This window comes from Diabrotica virgifera, chromosome 4 (assembly GCF_917563875.1).
Source record: "Diabrotica virgifera virgifera chromosome 4, PGI_DIABVI_V3a".
Classification (NCBI taxonomy): domain Eukaryota; kingdom Metazoa; phylum Arthropoda; class Insecta; order Coleoptera; family Chrysomelidae; genus Diabrotica; species Diabrotica virgifera.
Genome location: NC_065446.1, coordinates 102,472,638 through 102,489,589, shown reverse-complemented (window position 1 = coordinate 102,489,589; position 16,952 = coordinate 102,472,638). Strand labels below are relative to the sequence as shown.

The following is a 16,952-nucleotide window of genomic DNA, read 5'->3' as shown; positions in this document are numbered from 1 at the left end:
ATACAGAAGACAGAGAAATATAGTGAAAGAACTAGTAAAAGATGCAAAGAAGAAGAGGTGGAAGGAATTCGGTGAAGAATTGAACGAAGGTTTTGGGAATAACAATAAACAGTTTTGGAATAAAATAAGAAGCATAAAAGGAACAAAAAGGAAACAAATAAGAGGAATTAGAAATGAGCTAAATGAATTGAAAACAAACATACAGGACATACTAGCCATATGGAATATGCACTATAAAGAAAAATTCGAGGCAAGCAACCAACGAAATGAGGAGAGAGAACAGAAGGAAAGAGAAGAGGATAGGAACAATCGAGTAGACGAAATTCATATCAAAGATATTGAAGAAGGATTGGCAAGAATAAAGATTGGAAAAGCGGGAGGTGCAGATGACATAGATCCGGAGATGATGAAGTACGTGGGAGAACGAGGCAAGCTTTGGCTACTGGAAATAATGAGGAAATCATGGAGAACAGAAAAAATACCGAAAGATTGAGACGAAAATTTATTGATACCAATACACAAGAAAGGAGATGAAGCGGAATGTGATCACTATAGGGCTATATGCTTATCATCAGTGGCATATAAAGTCTACACCGGGATAATAGAAAGGAAGCTGAGGAAAGAACTGGAAGGAAAACTAGAAGAAGAACAAGCTCCTTTTAGAAAGGAAAAACGAAATAGGAGAAGACAAAGTACAAATAAACGGAAATAGATCGCCAATAATAAACCTAAGGAGAGGAATAAAACAAGGGGACAGTCTCAGCCCAGTTTTGTTTATATTAGTAATGGATAGAGTAATGAAGAGCGCTAAAAGAAGGTCAAGGCAATTACAGTCAAAAATAGGGTACAGGAATTTAGTACCAGTGAGAATGGAGGGATTACTATATGCAGATGACCTAGTAATAATATCAGACAATAAAGAGAAAATTCAAAAATTAATCGATATCTGGGTGGAAGAAATAGAAAATTTGAAAATGGAGATAAATGTAAAGAAAACGAAGACCATGATAGTAGGCCAAAAGAAAAGGGAAGAAATAAACCAAACGATATTTAGGTGCAAAAACGAAATAATAGAAACAGTCTCGACGTTTGAATATCTGGGAGTAATAATATCAGAGGATGGAAAGCTAGATCAAGAAATCTCATACAGGGCGAAAATAACAAATAAGATCTACTATGCACTAAATAAAACAATATTTGGAAAGGAAGAAATAGATAAAGAAATAAAACTGAAGGTATACAATGCAATATCTGTACCAACTTTAATATATGCAAGTGAGACATGGGTAAACAATGCAAAAATAGACAGTACAATAAACGCAGCGGAGATGAAGCAGCTGAGAAAAATAGCAGGAAAAACGAAATTGGACAGAATAAAAAATGAAGATATTAGACAAAGACTGAAACAGGAATCGATAATATCCAAGATCCAAAAAAGAATATTAAAATTGTATGGACACATTAACAAAATGGACCAAGGAAGACTACCAAAGCAGGTGATGGAATCAAAAAGATATGGTAAAAGAAGTAAAGGGAGACTAAGGAAGAGATGGATTGATCAGATTATAGAAATTAGAGAGGAAAAAGGAAAAACACATCAACAAATGAAAGACTTAGCAAAGGACCGCAAGAAATGGAAGATATGGATAGAGGATGAATAAAACCTCCGACGCCCCTGAGGGGCGGGCATAAGGAGTTTCGAGAAAGAAGAAGCAGAAGATACCTTTAGCTCCATACAATGATTCCAGCGATTTCCGACTGCTTTAGGCTGTTCGAATAAAACGATTCTGGAAGATATACAAAATAGGTGTTTGTTTCGTCAATAATCTCTTCGAGTCGAATTTTTTATTTAAGAGGATCTCTTCAGATCTTCGAAAGGGGGATTCCGGAATCTTCAAAAGACGCCATCTCAGTCAAGGACACCGCCTGACTGACCTTAGTGCAGGATTGATTCTTAGTAGTCCTGGCGATAATATTCCCAAGGTACTTACTTTAAAACGCACTCTCGTCGCCGAGGCTACGCCGAACGCCTACCTGCTGAACCAGACCCTGGCCGCTGTAAGGCCGACATCGCTTCCGAACCACTACCTTCATTTATCCACAGACTGTCACCAAGAAGGCCTTTCCCTTTTCGCTGTGTCCGTAGGTAATACTGCACGTGCACCCTGGGTAAACTAAAGAACTAGCACAAGAGGCGCCAGACAATCTTTCCAAAGATCTCCTGGCAGAAGTATATCGCAGTTTTTTTAGAATAATTAAAGATGACCCAGTCAATGAATGGACTTTCCAAGGAACAAATTACAAAAGAAATTGGACCCAATGTAAGAGTCTGCCAATTAAATAATAGAAGGTATAAGTAGAGCAAAATGTCAAATTCTATACAGACTATTAAAGGATGACGATTTTGATCTGGTCGCAATGCAAGAAACACACACAGAAAACAAATTCCAACTAAATTTTCGTTTATAAAAATTAATTATTATTTATAATGTATTGTTATCTTTATTTATATACAAAAACTGTGATATAGCCATACGCTAAATAAATAAATAAATAAATAAATAAATAAATAAATGTGTCCCCTTTTTTGCTCCCAGAATTTGGGTTTTTATGATTTTTTTCTAGAACGTATAGCAAGGCTCAAGTGGCAATGGGTCGGACATGTTGCCCGAGATAATCCCGAAAAATGGACACAGACTAACAAACTGGAGACCAAGAGAGAACAGGCGAGGAATAGGCAGACTGCAGAAGAGGTGGGCAGATGATATCAAACAAGTCGCGGGCAAGCAGTGGATGAGAATTGCCAAGAGTAGAAATCGATGGAAGCAAATGGAAGAGGCCTATGTCCAGCAGTGGACCAACACAGGCTGAAGAAGAATAGTCAGAGCATTGTCCTGAAGAAGCGATACTTTTTTTGTATGTGGGGTCGTTTCTAAATGAGTTGATATTGATAGTTCTAGCTTTTTCAAGATGACCAAACAAAATGATGTCTTTGCCATGTTGAAATACAGTGGTCATGACCACTCCGACCCACTGATCGACTCTTACTACTTTTGCCGGACGCATGGCCGTGCATTCATCCTATTCTTTGGTGTATAGTAGTGGATACAGGTTTTATCAACCGTTATCAATTGATGCTAAAATTGACACCATAAGATCTGATGAAGGGAATAAAGATAACTGAGCATGAGGGAATAAAGTATACTTCTTTCTGTCACAGATATTTGGATAAAAAGAAATCTATTAAGCAAAGTAAAGTTCTAAATATTTAACACCATCATACGACCAATAGCAACATATGGCGCAGAAACATGGATCATGACAGAAAGACCCTATTAATACCTTTGAAAGAAAGATATGCGACTCATCTGCTACAATGGTATGTGGAGAATAAGGTTCAACCACGAGTTGTATCAATATTACAAAGAACCGTCTATAGCAAATTATGCAAAAATACAAAGATTGCGCTGGGCAGGTCACCTTATAAGAATGTATGATAACAGAACACTAAGTAGAACGCTTAAAGGAACTACGGTGGGACGTCGGCCAGTAGAAAGACCAAGGAAGAGATGGATAGACGAAGTGAGAACCGATGTTAAAGAGATATTGAGGGTGGATAAGTGGAGGAGAGCAGCCAAGGATAGGGATGCTTGGATTCGGATGCTGGGAGAGGCCAGGGCTCAACTTGGGCGGTAGCGCCATAGGAGAGAGAAAATAAAATCTAAAATGGATCGATGATTGTGAATTGTAATTCGGGAGTCGATCGAGGCGCCCAAAGGATGAGTAGTATGGTGAGAGCTAGGATCTGGCTGCTCGGTGACGTTCATTCATTAATCTTAACTAGACGGCATTGTAATGCCACTATATAACACATATATACATCATTTCAATCTCTGCCATAGAGATATAATACCTAGACTGTGCGCTGCAATCTAATATTCTTCCCCTAGTGCGACAGAAAAAAATGACCGTAAACAGGGTGCGTCTATTTCTAATCTGCGACAGTCACGTGAAACTGATAAACTCAAGTTGATTAGTCGATTGGAAAGAGACATACCCTGTTCATAGTCATTTTCTCCGTCGCACTGGTGGTACAGTTTAAGCAAAGAATATAGACGTTAATAGAAGTATCCCGGTAGGTGTGAGTTGACGGAATTATTAAAAAATAATAAAAATAAGTTAACGACGAACAGTAAAGTATTTGTTTATTTTGGTAACAAAAAGTGTTTTGCTTATACATCGCGTAAAGGCGCATTTAAATCAAAGCGAACACGAACGAACGAACGAATTCGTTCGTTAACTTTATTGTATTTGTACAGCGAATCGAGCACGACCGAATGAATTCGTTCGCATTCGCACATGTTCCAACCGATGTCGGTAAGTGAGCGAATCATCAAAGAAAATCGTTGTTCAATGTGGACAGTGGATAGACGGTAGCGAACGAATTCGTTTAGAAGTACTAATTTAATTTATTTACAAACATTAGTTTGAGAGGGTTGTTTATTGTGTAGTTGTGAAAACATAATTTTGCAATATGGAATATGCCTATGAAACCCAAAATCGCAGCTATATAAAATAATAAACAGAAAAACTGATGCTTGTTTTAACATTTCTATAGGAATGGGTTGTGATGTCTGAGCTAAAAAAATGAATTAGCTTCTGGCATCATTTAGACGAGAAAGACAAAAAGAGGGTTCGAAGTGGTTTGCTTTTAAAAGCCTAATGTTTTTATTGGATAAATTTCAACCCAGAAACACTAATAAGGTAACCAAATCAAATTAATTGCTAAAATTAATTAAAAGCAAATTTATTTTGATACACCAATTTTACAATTTATTATTTGAACATAATATAGTCATAATATCAAGAGCAAGTAACTTTTTCGAGGAAGAATTTTAAGAAAGCTGGTTCTTTATTATGTTATTTTCTAAGCTCCCTCAAACAGCGTATAATACCTGCTACCTGCTATTTTTGTAAGCTATTATTGTATTAAAATTTACCCAGCGAGAAACACGAAAATAAACTTAAACACAATGTGTGACTGACACTGGCCCATCTTAAAAACATCTGCGGGCAATATGCACTACCGATCATCAACGAATGCGAACGTTCGCTTCAATGTAAATGGCCCTACTTTGTAGCGAACGAATGACCAAGCGAACACCTACGAATTCGTTCCTTCGTTCGTTCGTTCGTGTTCGCTTTGATTTAAATGCGCCTTAAGAGGGTTTGTTATTGTTTCGGCCCAGCGAGCGAAGGGGTGTTGGGGGTGTCTGGGGTGTTGTAACCGACTGGATGAGTGGCTGAAAAGAAACCACAGACGCTAATCTGTTTGTGTTTTACCATCTGACTAGATGGGCAATAAATTATTTAGATCTGGCGTTTAAAGGTTGAAACATTTCTGCAGTTTTACGTTTTCGAATGCATGTCCAATTGTGAGTTATTGACATAAGGTCTGATATGGTAAATAATTTATGGGGAATTCAGTTTGTTAAACTGAACACACCAAAAACATATGGTTAAGGATACATTCCGTTTCGTAAAACTGTGCCCCTCTTAGCATCTGGTTTGTATTTTACATGTGAATTTATATGACCCATATTATTTCGTTTTGAGAAAAGTTATTAAAAATTAAGAAAATAAAATTAGCAAAAATAGTAATTAAAGCGTACCGTTATAGAAGGGTTCTGCTCTGTAACGTTTCAGCATAGGATTTTGTGTTCCCACTGAGTAGGTGCATGTGGCCTGACAATGACTACGGTATTTTCAAGGGACAAATAAACGTGACCGTCTGTTCCATTCAAACTCTTCTTCTAGGAGAGTATATATTCTTTGGTTTTAGATTGCAGCGGGCAGTCTACGTATTATGTCTATAGTCTCTGCAAACCTCCTAACCCTATAAACCTATTTATCTCCCTATTTCAATACAGAATTTTACATATCGTGTTATCAATAGCATAAACAAGTTTTACACTTTTTTAATTTATTTATCTATTCGAAAATTGGTATACGCAGTTAAGGAAAATTTCATAACAAACAAACTGAAACTTATGACGTTTACATTCAGAACGTACTAGTCAAATAAACATTTACAAATCGGAGGTTACAAGGCTGATTAAATATAACTTAAAAATGTGGGAAAAGTGTGCTTTATTTTCGAATTTTCCTCGAAATTTTTATTGTGTTTTGCAGTAAAATGATTGCGTTAATGAAATATTGGAGATTCTCAATCAGGCTAAATTTGTAGCATTCCACAATCCATTCATATCAAAATTTGAACTATTCGGCGAGCGGTTTATCCCTAAAAAGACGCTTAGAAACGGAATATATCGACTAATTTTTTTTTGCATTTCTGCCTAACCAAACCTTTGCATTTTTTATTAACAAATAACTTACAACAAAAAAACAATTTCCCGAATTGCTTCAAATAAAATTTTATTAGGCGTCCTCTTCTGATTGTGCCGTCTTCTAACAAAGTTTGGTGATCAATTCTTTAAACGATTCCCTATCTTTTGCAACGTGAAATATCTGTTCAACATTGAGGTTAGTCTAATGTTTAATATTCCGCAGCCAAGATTTTTTCTTTCTTCCCAAGTCTTTTTTTCCCTCTACTTTTCCTTGCATGAGAGAGTATTTATCTTTGTTTATATTTAAAACCATGTCTTATCCTTGTCAAAATATTCTTACTTGTACTTAAAGGTTTAAAGATTATACATTTTTATAAGATTATATTTTCGTAGAATTACAATTCATTTAGCTATCCACAAGGAAGAATTTCCTGTAGGCAGCTGGCTGTATACCATTAATTACAAGTAAAATTTAATAAAAAATTTTTGTCCTGGTAAAAGGTATATTAGTTTAAAAAGCCCCTATAGGGCTACAAACATAGAAACAAAACGTTTTCGCTCTGTAACAAGAGCATCATCAGTGTTACCTAAAATAAGTATAACCACATTAATCAAGACAAAATGTTAAAGTTAAATGATAACCAAGGTAAAAACAAACAATGACGTAAAAACAAGGTAACAATTGGTTATACTTACAAGAACATGGTGCATGGTGGAACAAGGTAAAAACCTTTTAAAAATAGACTTAAAGTCTTATATGTGTAAAAACATAGTAAAATCCAAAGGATGGATATAAAATCCTATGGATATGGCCTTAGGACAACATATGACTCCCACACGTGGTAAGTGGTTTACTTACTAGGTAACAATTAATTAGGTCATTATGTTAATAGAGGTGACGAAGGAAGACGACTGATAAGTGATAGTTCGAAAGCGAATCTGTCTGATGTCAGGACAAATGTCAATGAAACTTAAAGTTTTATGAAATGTTGGTTACACTAGCCAATAAATTTTAAGTTGTTTATGGTACAAACAATGATAACAGCTAACATCAGTGTGTTGGGATTATAAATACATAAGTTAGTGAGAATAAATTATCTAAGATGTAATAAGAGCGAATTTAAAAACCCACAATCATCAATGAGATGTACATGAATTGATGAGGTAAAGATAGGCAAACCAAAATACAATGGGTAGGTTGTGTTAAGAGTAGATAATTATTTGTGACCCAATTATCTACTCTTAACACAACCTACCCATTGTATTTTGGTTTGCCTATCTTTACCTCATCAATTCATGTACATCTCATTGATGATTGTAGGTTTTCAAATTCGCTCTTAACACATAATTTATTCTCACTAACTTCTGTATTTTTATAATCCCAACACACTGATGTTAGCTGTTATCATTGTTTGTATAAATACCATAAACAACTTAAAATTTAGTGGCTAGTGTAACCAACATTTCATAAAACTTTAAGTTTCATTGACATTTGTCCTGACATCAGACAGATTTGCTTTCGAACTATCACTTATCAGTCGTCTTTCACCTCTTTTAACATAATGACCTAATTAATTGTTATCTAGTAACCCACTTACCAAGTGTGGGAGTCATATGTTGTCCTAAGGCCATATCCATAGGATTTTATATCCATCCTTTGGATTTTACTATGTTTTTACACATATAAGACTTTTAGTCTATTTTTAAAAGGCTTTTACCTTTGTATTTTTGGGTGCCTCACCATGTTCTTGTAAGTATAAGCAAACTTTGTTTTTACCTTGGTCATCATTTAACTTTAACATTTTGTCTTAATTAATGTGGTTATACTTATTTTAGGTAACACTGATGATGCTCTTGTTACAGAGCGAAAACGTTTTGTTTCTATGTTTGTAGCCCTATCTATAGGGGCTTTTTAAACTAATATACCTTTTACCAGGACAAAATTTTTTATTAAATTTTACTTTTAATTCATTTAGCAGTTTTTTTTAGAAAAAAGCAGTTTTTCAGTCAAGCTAAATTTATAGAATTCCACAATCCATTCAAATCATAAGTTGAGCTATAGTTAGTCAGAAAGAGTAACGGATCAATACATTAATCAGTGTATTTTCAGTTTTGCGGTTGTTACACTCATTAAATTATAAATATATATCCGTGTGAACAATATAAAGTTAGTTACACTCGTTAAAAGTTCCAAGCAATTAGTGATTTGTTCAAAACACGTAATATTATAGTATTAATAGCAAACTAGCTTAACTAATGACGTAACAAAAACAAACGACAAAGTCTTAAAACTAATTATAGTAAAAACGAAGCCTGTGCAAAATACATACAGAAACAACAGACCATTGGAATAGAGAAATAAAAAACAAAGTTAGCTTGAGTTTTTAAAAACACAAAAGTTTTTAACCTAGGTTTACTCCAGGTTCATACTTAACGTATGCCAGTACCTGCAAGTTTTGACACAAAATATTTATCGGATTTTTTTAATGAAGAAAATTTAAACACTAACTAGTTATCATAAATTACAACTCAATACTTAACTAAACTATACTATGGAATTAGTGGAGTGACACAATCTGCTCTATTGGACGCAAAATCCTTCGAATGTCTCTCATGAGGGCCTGGACAGAATTTAGATAAATTTCTCTCATTTTTTCGTAAATTCTCTGTCTTAATAATTGTTCTTCATCTTGAGCTTCTCAGCATCCATGATAAACCTTCCTAGACAGTAAAGCCAGTAAAATATCCTCTGTTGGACGAGCCTACGGCAAGTGTGAAAGATTATAGTTTTTGGAAACAAAGGGTATATAGTATTGTCGAAGCCAGTTTTGACAATCTCTTAATTAATGGCATGACGCTAGGTCTGGCCAAAACATAATATCGTCATTCGCATGATGTTCGTAGAGAAATTAAAGCAATTTGAAAAGTCAGTTATTAATATAGCTTTGACTATTCAAAGCTTCACCTCTACCTCTTTCCATAAAAAGTCGGTATACACACCAGACAAGGCTTTTATCTGCAAAATTCGGATTGCTTGCCATTGGTCATCTTTCCTTTCTTTAGTCCTAGCACTGATTTTGTAGCAGTTAATGGGGTTCCACTTATTAGTTTCCACCTTTCGTTCATATTCGTCAGCTTCTTCATTTTTCTCGATTTAGAATTTCTTTTCTTGGTTGTTTCTCGTTTACCTGTCGGCTGATCCTACATCTGAAGTGTACCTTAACTAGTAGGTGATCTGATGCCCAGCCACAGAATCTGAAGAGCTAGAACTGTATTTGTAAAAAACAAATATTTACTACCTATATAGCAAAGAGCTAAGGTAGAGAGAAGGAAGTTGAACTTACAATTAAAGAAAGAAAACTACAGTATCTCGGACATGTGATGCGGGTCGAGAAGTATGGCATCCTGCGACTCATAATGCAAGGAAGGATAGATGGCAGAAGAAGCATCGGAAGAAGACGAATTTTGGCTGAAGAACCTGAGAGAATGGTTTGGATGCAGCTCAAAACAACTATTTAGAGCTACTGCCTCAAAAATTAAAATAGCTATGATGATTGCCAACCTCCGTAGCAGAGATGGCACCTGAAGAAGAAAGACCTAAGCTTACAACTCAAAAGACGCCTACGCCTAATTTGATGTGATATTTTACTATGTATGAAGTCGACACTAGGACTATTGCAGAAGCCATGAAGCAAGGTACCCCGTCAAAAAAGCTCCGACAAAATAGCCCCGACATAATATCCCGTACACAAAATAGCTCCGACAAAATAGCCTGCAGACAAAATAGCCGCGGAATAATAGCCCGCCGACAAAATAGATAGCCCCGACAAAAAAGCTCCCTTCAGAATTCATCATGAAATCATTCCTTAAAAATACATTTTTTCGGAAATGGTAATTATCCTCAATTCAGATGTTTATCTTAACCACATTAAATAAAAATGGTCTTTTCAGAGAACTCGAGTCCTGTCTTCCCTGCCTCTTGGAAGTTTGAACATTTAAGGTAAGCGAAAATCAATGTTTATTTATGATATAAACATTTTTTTCTGTTTTCGGGCAACAGTAAAATGCATTTTAAATTAAATAAATTAGATAAATTCTTTCTTTTTGTCAAATAATTTAAATTAAAAAAAAGTTTTTGGACACCTTGTATAAATAATTATGTAATTTTTTATAAGAGGCTGTTGTATCCGGAGCTATTTTAGCCGGGGCTGTTTTGACCGGGGCTATTTTGTGTGCGATCTATTTTGTCGGGGTTATTTTGTTTGCGGGCTATTTTGTCGAGGCTATTTTATGTTCGGGCTATTTTGACGGGGCTTTTTTGACGGGGCTGTTTTGACCGGGCTATTTTGACGGGTCACGATGAAGCAAATAATAAAGTTATTCGAGATGTGGATATATCGACGAATTCTCAAAATTCCTTAGACCGCAAGCAATGAAGAAGTACTCAGAAGAATAAATTGTCAACCTGACCTACTGATAACAGTAAAATGTCGAAAACTACAATATACTAAACATTCCAGGAAAATATTGGGAGCAAGAGAGGCTCAGGAAAAATAAGATTTTCATGGCTGGCAAATCTGCTCAAGTGTTTTGGAGCAATATCAACCGAGCTATTATGCAGCTCATTATGGGCAGTTCTACTTTAATAAGAAGAATATACCACATACAGGATGAGTTTTTAGTGCGACATTGGTTGATAATTGGATTAGGGTATAGAATGTCCAGAAAAGTTATATAGAACAAATGTAAGCCATGATATTCTTCAAGCTTGGAAAATAGGTTGAATTCTACAGAGTGAATGTGATAAGAGAAATCTAAATATGAGAAAATATCCATTTAAAAAATTGAATGTTTGCTCTACCTTCTTCTTCTTCTTCTTCTAAGGCACTACAGCCCAAATGAGGCCTTGGCCTCCTTTATTTTTTGCCTCTACTCTTGTTTGTCTATGGCTGCTCTTCTCCATACAAGGACTCCTAAAAGGGCTTGTGCGTCGCTGTTTACTGTGTCTTCCCAGCGCTTTCTTGGCTTTCCAACTGGTCCTTTTCCCTGCATTCTAGCGTTCAGTGCTCTTTTTGGTAGCCTATCCTCTCCCATTCTTCTCACATGTCCTGCCCATTGCAATATTTGTACTCTAATGAAGTCTGACAGGGATATTTCCTTATAAAGTTGATAAAACTCGTTGTTGTATCAACTTCTGAAGATTCCGTTTGCTCTACCACGTATTCATTAATCATCCTGTAGAATTCTGCATATTATCCAAGTCTGGAGAATACATTGTTTATATTTTTTCTCAATAACTGTTTTGGATATTCTGTATCATAATGGAATTATCGACTAATACCGCAATAAAAACTCACCCTGTATATCTTACTTATCAAGAGGGAGCCTAATTTCGTGAATTTTTCTCCCATTTATAAATAGTAAGAAAAACGCATTCATTACCAATCAAACATTACATAAATGTAAAACAAATGTTTTCACAATCCGTTTAGAAATTTATGTCTTTTATTTTGTTTGGGCTTCCATTAGAATTGGAATATACATAATGTAAACTGAAGACTATATTTTATTTTGTAGCATAAATATTATTTGATGCGTCGGTATCGAATATTATCGAAAAATTAAGGGGTTATCATTATCATTACAAATAATTCTAATTATTCTGTTTTAATCTAAAAATAATCTAAAATCCCCATCGTATGATATTGAAATTTCCACAGATTCAGGTTGATTAGTACTTGACCCAAAAACAAAATAAAAATATCAAGTTTGTTGTTGACTGAGTGCATCATCATGAAGAATAAGAGATTAATGGTATTATTAACTATAGTATTTTCGCAATCGCCATTAGTTCATTCACTAACGGTAAAATATTGCAAAACTTAAAAATTTTAAAGAACCGCTTGTATTGACATAAATTTTGGCATACGCCTATCCAACATGCCAAAGAAAAAAGTGTTTCATTCCCTTCTCGGGAGTGAACGTTCAAAATAAGTCAGGAAATGGATAAACTGACTAATTCTTAACAACTTTTATTCTATAGCGTTTTTTCACTAAGTTGATACTTTTCGAGTTATTTGCGAGTGAATATGTTCATTTTTCAACAAAAAAAAAAAACACGTTTTTAAACGGTTTTTGGCAAATAACTCAAAAAATAAGTATTTTATCGAAAAAATATTTGTAGCAAAAATGTAGATTATAAAAAAGTAAACAAAATATTGTACGTGTTCTAGACCTTGTAGAAGCAGAGTTGTAACTAATGAAAAATAGGTTCATATTCATCAAATTTCAAATCGAATATTTCAAAGTGAAATAACCAAAAAGTAAAGCACTTTTTGGGGAAAACTCATTACAACTTTTTTAAAGTGTTAAAAAAGCTTTATTTTTGTTTTTTTTACTTTCAAAAAGTTTCTAGCATCAAAAGTAGGCAAGTTACGCTCAAAATAAAGGTGGCCCCTTTTTTTTTGGTAAAAAAAAATCGTGAAAATCACCCGTTATTTAGCATCCTAAATAAAATTAATCATTACCGCTTCACAAATTACTTTACTGTAACCGCTAGAACTCTGTGTCCTGAGGTCAAATTGTGCTTTAGGAATTATCTGGTCTGTCTCTGTTTAGAGTCTGATTTGTATGTCTCTTTCTACTATTTTGCTGATTGCTGGAAGTAATTTAATCGGCCTGTAATTTTGCTTTTCTTCCCTGATTTGTGAATCATTATTACATGGTATTCTTTCCATCGGTTTGAGAAAAGCCTGTATATCAATATTGCATTTTTAATATGTATAAAATATGACTGATTGGGAGATACTTTAGAGCTCTGTTTGTTATATCGTTCGGTTAATGTAATTTTTTTGGCGAGCTTATTATGATTAACTCGCTTATTTCCCTAGAGATATTGTGGTGGTTATGCTCCCTTGGTCTTTGAGCATTTCTGTTTGTGGCTCTTTGACTCCTTCGATAAAGTCAATATATTCATCTCGGGCATATTTAATGTACACTCTCTTGTGAGAGTCCTCATCACCTCTGCTTTTTCTTCTACGGAGTACATACACGATTCCTTTTCACCGTACCGTCTTGGAATTGGTTTTCCATCAATTCCATATTTCTCTGGTTCTGTCCTCATCCTTCTATTTATTTTACGTGCTCGTCTTCATTTTGGCTTTTGTATTGTGTTAGTGTCTGTTTGACTTGCCGATTTAGTCTGTTTGCCCTGTTTCTGTCTTTCTGGATTGTTATTCTTCTGGCTCTGTTCTTTTTCCTTATTATTTCTCTTAGTTCAGGGTTCATTCATCTAAACCTACCCTTATTGATCGTAAGTTATTTTTCCCTGGTACTGCTTCGTACAGCTTCTTTTATAATATTTTCAAACTTATAGCATTTTTTCTTCTAGATCTGGTAGATTTTCTATTGTTGGGAGGTTTCCAATTCCTTCGCTAACTAATCTCTTGAAGTTTTCCCAGTTTATTGTCTTCCTTTCCCTTATTGTTGGGCGTTCCACTTCTCATATTCCTATTTCTAGGATTATTGAAATGTGGTTTCCTGTTCCTTCGTCTAACGACTGTGTTTCTGTTTGTAGTGCTAGATTTTTGGTCACTACTAAGCCAGATAGCTGGGTAGAGTATTTCCAACCTGGTAGTGTGTTCGTTCGTTAAATTGTGGCTTATTTCCAAATTAGAATACATAGTAAATTACATAAATGCCACAAACAATACCTTCAAAACAATGTTCAATTGTTTATTAAATTTATGGAAATTTCAAATCTTTTGCGTTTGATCTGCACGCTTACGGCCAACTGGAAGGACTTTGACGTTCTCGACGAATGTTCGTAACTGATTCCAGATACTTCCTTGTGAAACTTCAGCTCTAATCTGTAATAAATCATAATTTTGTTCCTGAAACATTTATATTCTCCCAGTAACTATTTTTGATGTACAATTTGAAAAAACTCCACTGCTTGATTGATTATTTTTTTATAGCAACTGACAACTAGAGTAAACTTCATTTGTTGGCTTGAGAAAGTTTGAGTTTGCTTAGCAAACACATTTTATTGAAAGACATCACACACGTCGCACATCCACATTTTCAAAATGACCGAAGAATCAATATACGATGAAATATTAATGTCTGTGTAAAGTTCCATACATTTATTAGTATCTATAGTATCTCTAGCCTTCAATATGTCAAGGATTATTCGAAATAATATATTGATCCGAATAAAAAGCAACATTGTATCACCACAATTAAATTAACAGGAAGACAGGGGCGGACATATTTAAGGGCAGGTATAAGAAAATAAACACAGAACAAATTTATTATAAGAAATTCACTACAGCATTTTCGTAGAGAATAGCAGAGTACAGCAGATGCCTACTTAAAGTGACGTATTTGACCACGTGTCTGCCCTTTAAACTCTTTAATAGAATAGGTTGAGGAGTGGAGAGCTTTTTGTCAGATCAACTGAAAGTTGATCATTCAGAATTATATCTGTATTTTTTAATTTATTGATTTCCATAGATTCTAATAAACATAACTTAAGGCCTTTATTTTGCATATGAAGAATTTGATATTGTTCATTAAAAGAATAATTAGAATCTAGAAGGTGATGTACGTACGTAGAATATGTTTTGTGTTCTGCTACACGTTTCTCAAAGGTTCTGCCAGTTTGACCGATGTAAGTGTTTGGACAGTCACCGTATGTCAGTTTATATACACCACTCTGTAATGGCTTTTTCTTTTGGCTCTTATTGTTCTTAATCCATTTGCCTAAGTTGATATTTATTCTGAAATCTGGTGTTATTCCTTTCTTTTTTATGCGTTTGGTTATTTTTGTTGATATCTTGCCTGTATATGTGATAAAACATAATAAGGTACTGGGTTTTTCTGTGGTGGTGGATAGACTAATTTCAGGGCGTTCATATCCAATTTTTGGTTAAAAATTTTGTTAATTGTTTGTTCTTTGTATCCATTGTTTACTGATATTTACTTAATGATGTTCAATTCTATCTTGAAATTATTTTTTGACATGGGAATTTTTGTCAATCTATCTATCAATTCCGCCTATGTACCATGATATGGTAGGCTACTAATTTATGTTGTGTATGATGGGATGAAGAAATGTGTATATGTATATTGTTGTGTCAGTATGGGTAGGTTTATGAGTTACGGAGAACTCATGTTTGTTTTGCAGTCTGGTAATTTTTAAATCTAGAAAATGTATGGATTGATTCTGTTCTGTTTCTATTGTAATTAGATTTTTAGATATTGGGAATATTTTTTAGATTTTTTGGGCCATTCTTCGCAATAAGGTTTCCTGTCGTGTTACTCAAAAGTTGATAGTTTTTCGAGTTATAGGCGATTTAAAATCTGAAAAATGCGAAAATGCGCATTTTTTAAGCTTGAAAATTCATATGTGAATTATTATTTGTGAGGTTGCTATGTCCCTAAATTGAAATTTACACATTCAGTTTCAAGATTCTGAAGAGTAATCGGGGCATATTTCAATTTAGACCGTTATTTTTTAATTGTTAATTATGCGTGTCTACTATACTTTTAAGCTGCAGAGCGTCACACTATATGGTGCATCTCTATCGCACTATATAATTGACATATTTAATTAGCACATTGGTAATAATTAATTGAATAAATAAATAGATTATTAAAAAACTATAGTATTAATCAATTATAAAATTTTAAGTACTTGTTAGGAATTTATCGCATAAGTACGTATAATGCACCTATAATGTGTATAGGTGCTACAGGACGGACCATATAGTGCGACGCGACGGCTTAACAGTTGAGTAAAAGCCCATAATTAACAAATAAAAAACAACGATCTAAATTGAAATAAGCCCCGATTACTCTTAAGAATCTTAAAACTAAATGTTTAAAAAAAGGTAATCTTTTGAATTTGTTTAAAAAATTGTTTAAACAATTTCCGACAAAAAATTTCGCACGGTACCCTTCAGATTAGTTTAAAGGGGCCATCTTTGAATATAAATCGGCAAAGAAACCGATTTTTTTTCATACGGCAACGGCCTTACAACATGGACTACTTTGCTCCTTGTAGGAGCAAAAAAGCTTTAGCGAGCGTTTAGCAACTGTAGATTTTTTATATTTAATTAGTACTTTTTTTATCATAAACCTTAGACATTCATATGTATAGTAAAAAAAATAAAAAACACTACAGCAACGATGCGGTAAAACTAAATATCTACATACTGATAATTAAATATTATTCACTCACAATTTTGTGTTTGTAATGTATGAGTATGTACTAGGATGCACTCACCTGGAACAAAAAAAAAATATTTAGGTAAAAATTAAAAATCATTTACAACAAAATACAACCACTATAGATAACATTAGCTTCGTGTTAAAGCCAGCTGTTAATATAATGTATTTTTGACACCAAAAATATTAAGCAATGTCGAAAAAATCGCATTACTTTTACAATTTTTAGTTTTTGTCACAGTGCAAAGTAAACTTAAATGGAAGAAATAAATAAAAGAAAATAAAAGAAAAACATTGGATATAATATTATCAACGACTCATTTAGATTATTAAAAGAAGGGTTTTTTGTTTTTCTCCAAATAAAATAATAAGTTA

At 34.1% G+C, this 16,952-nt stretch overlaps 1 protein-coding gene across 5 annotated transcripts in view; it reads right to left on the bottom strand.

Annotated features, from left to right (window-relative positions):
• The window catches only part of LOC114326699 (protein Tob1), a 356,611-nt gene that overhangs the window by 81,435 nt on the left and 258,224 nt on the right, over positions 1–16,952 (bottom strand). Inside the window, exon 3 of one of the 5 annotated variants that reach the window (XM_028275114.2) lies at positions 16,591–16,635. The exons of 3 other annotated variants lie outside the window; for them this stretch is intronic. The gene's annotated coding sequence lies outside the window, so the exon portion shown is untranslated. Of the gene's footprint in view, positions 1–8,888; positions 8,908–16,590; positions 16,636–16,952 lie in introns of those variants that run through there. One more of the 5 variants, XM_050648293.1, reaches the window with a different exon arrangement.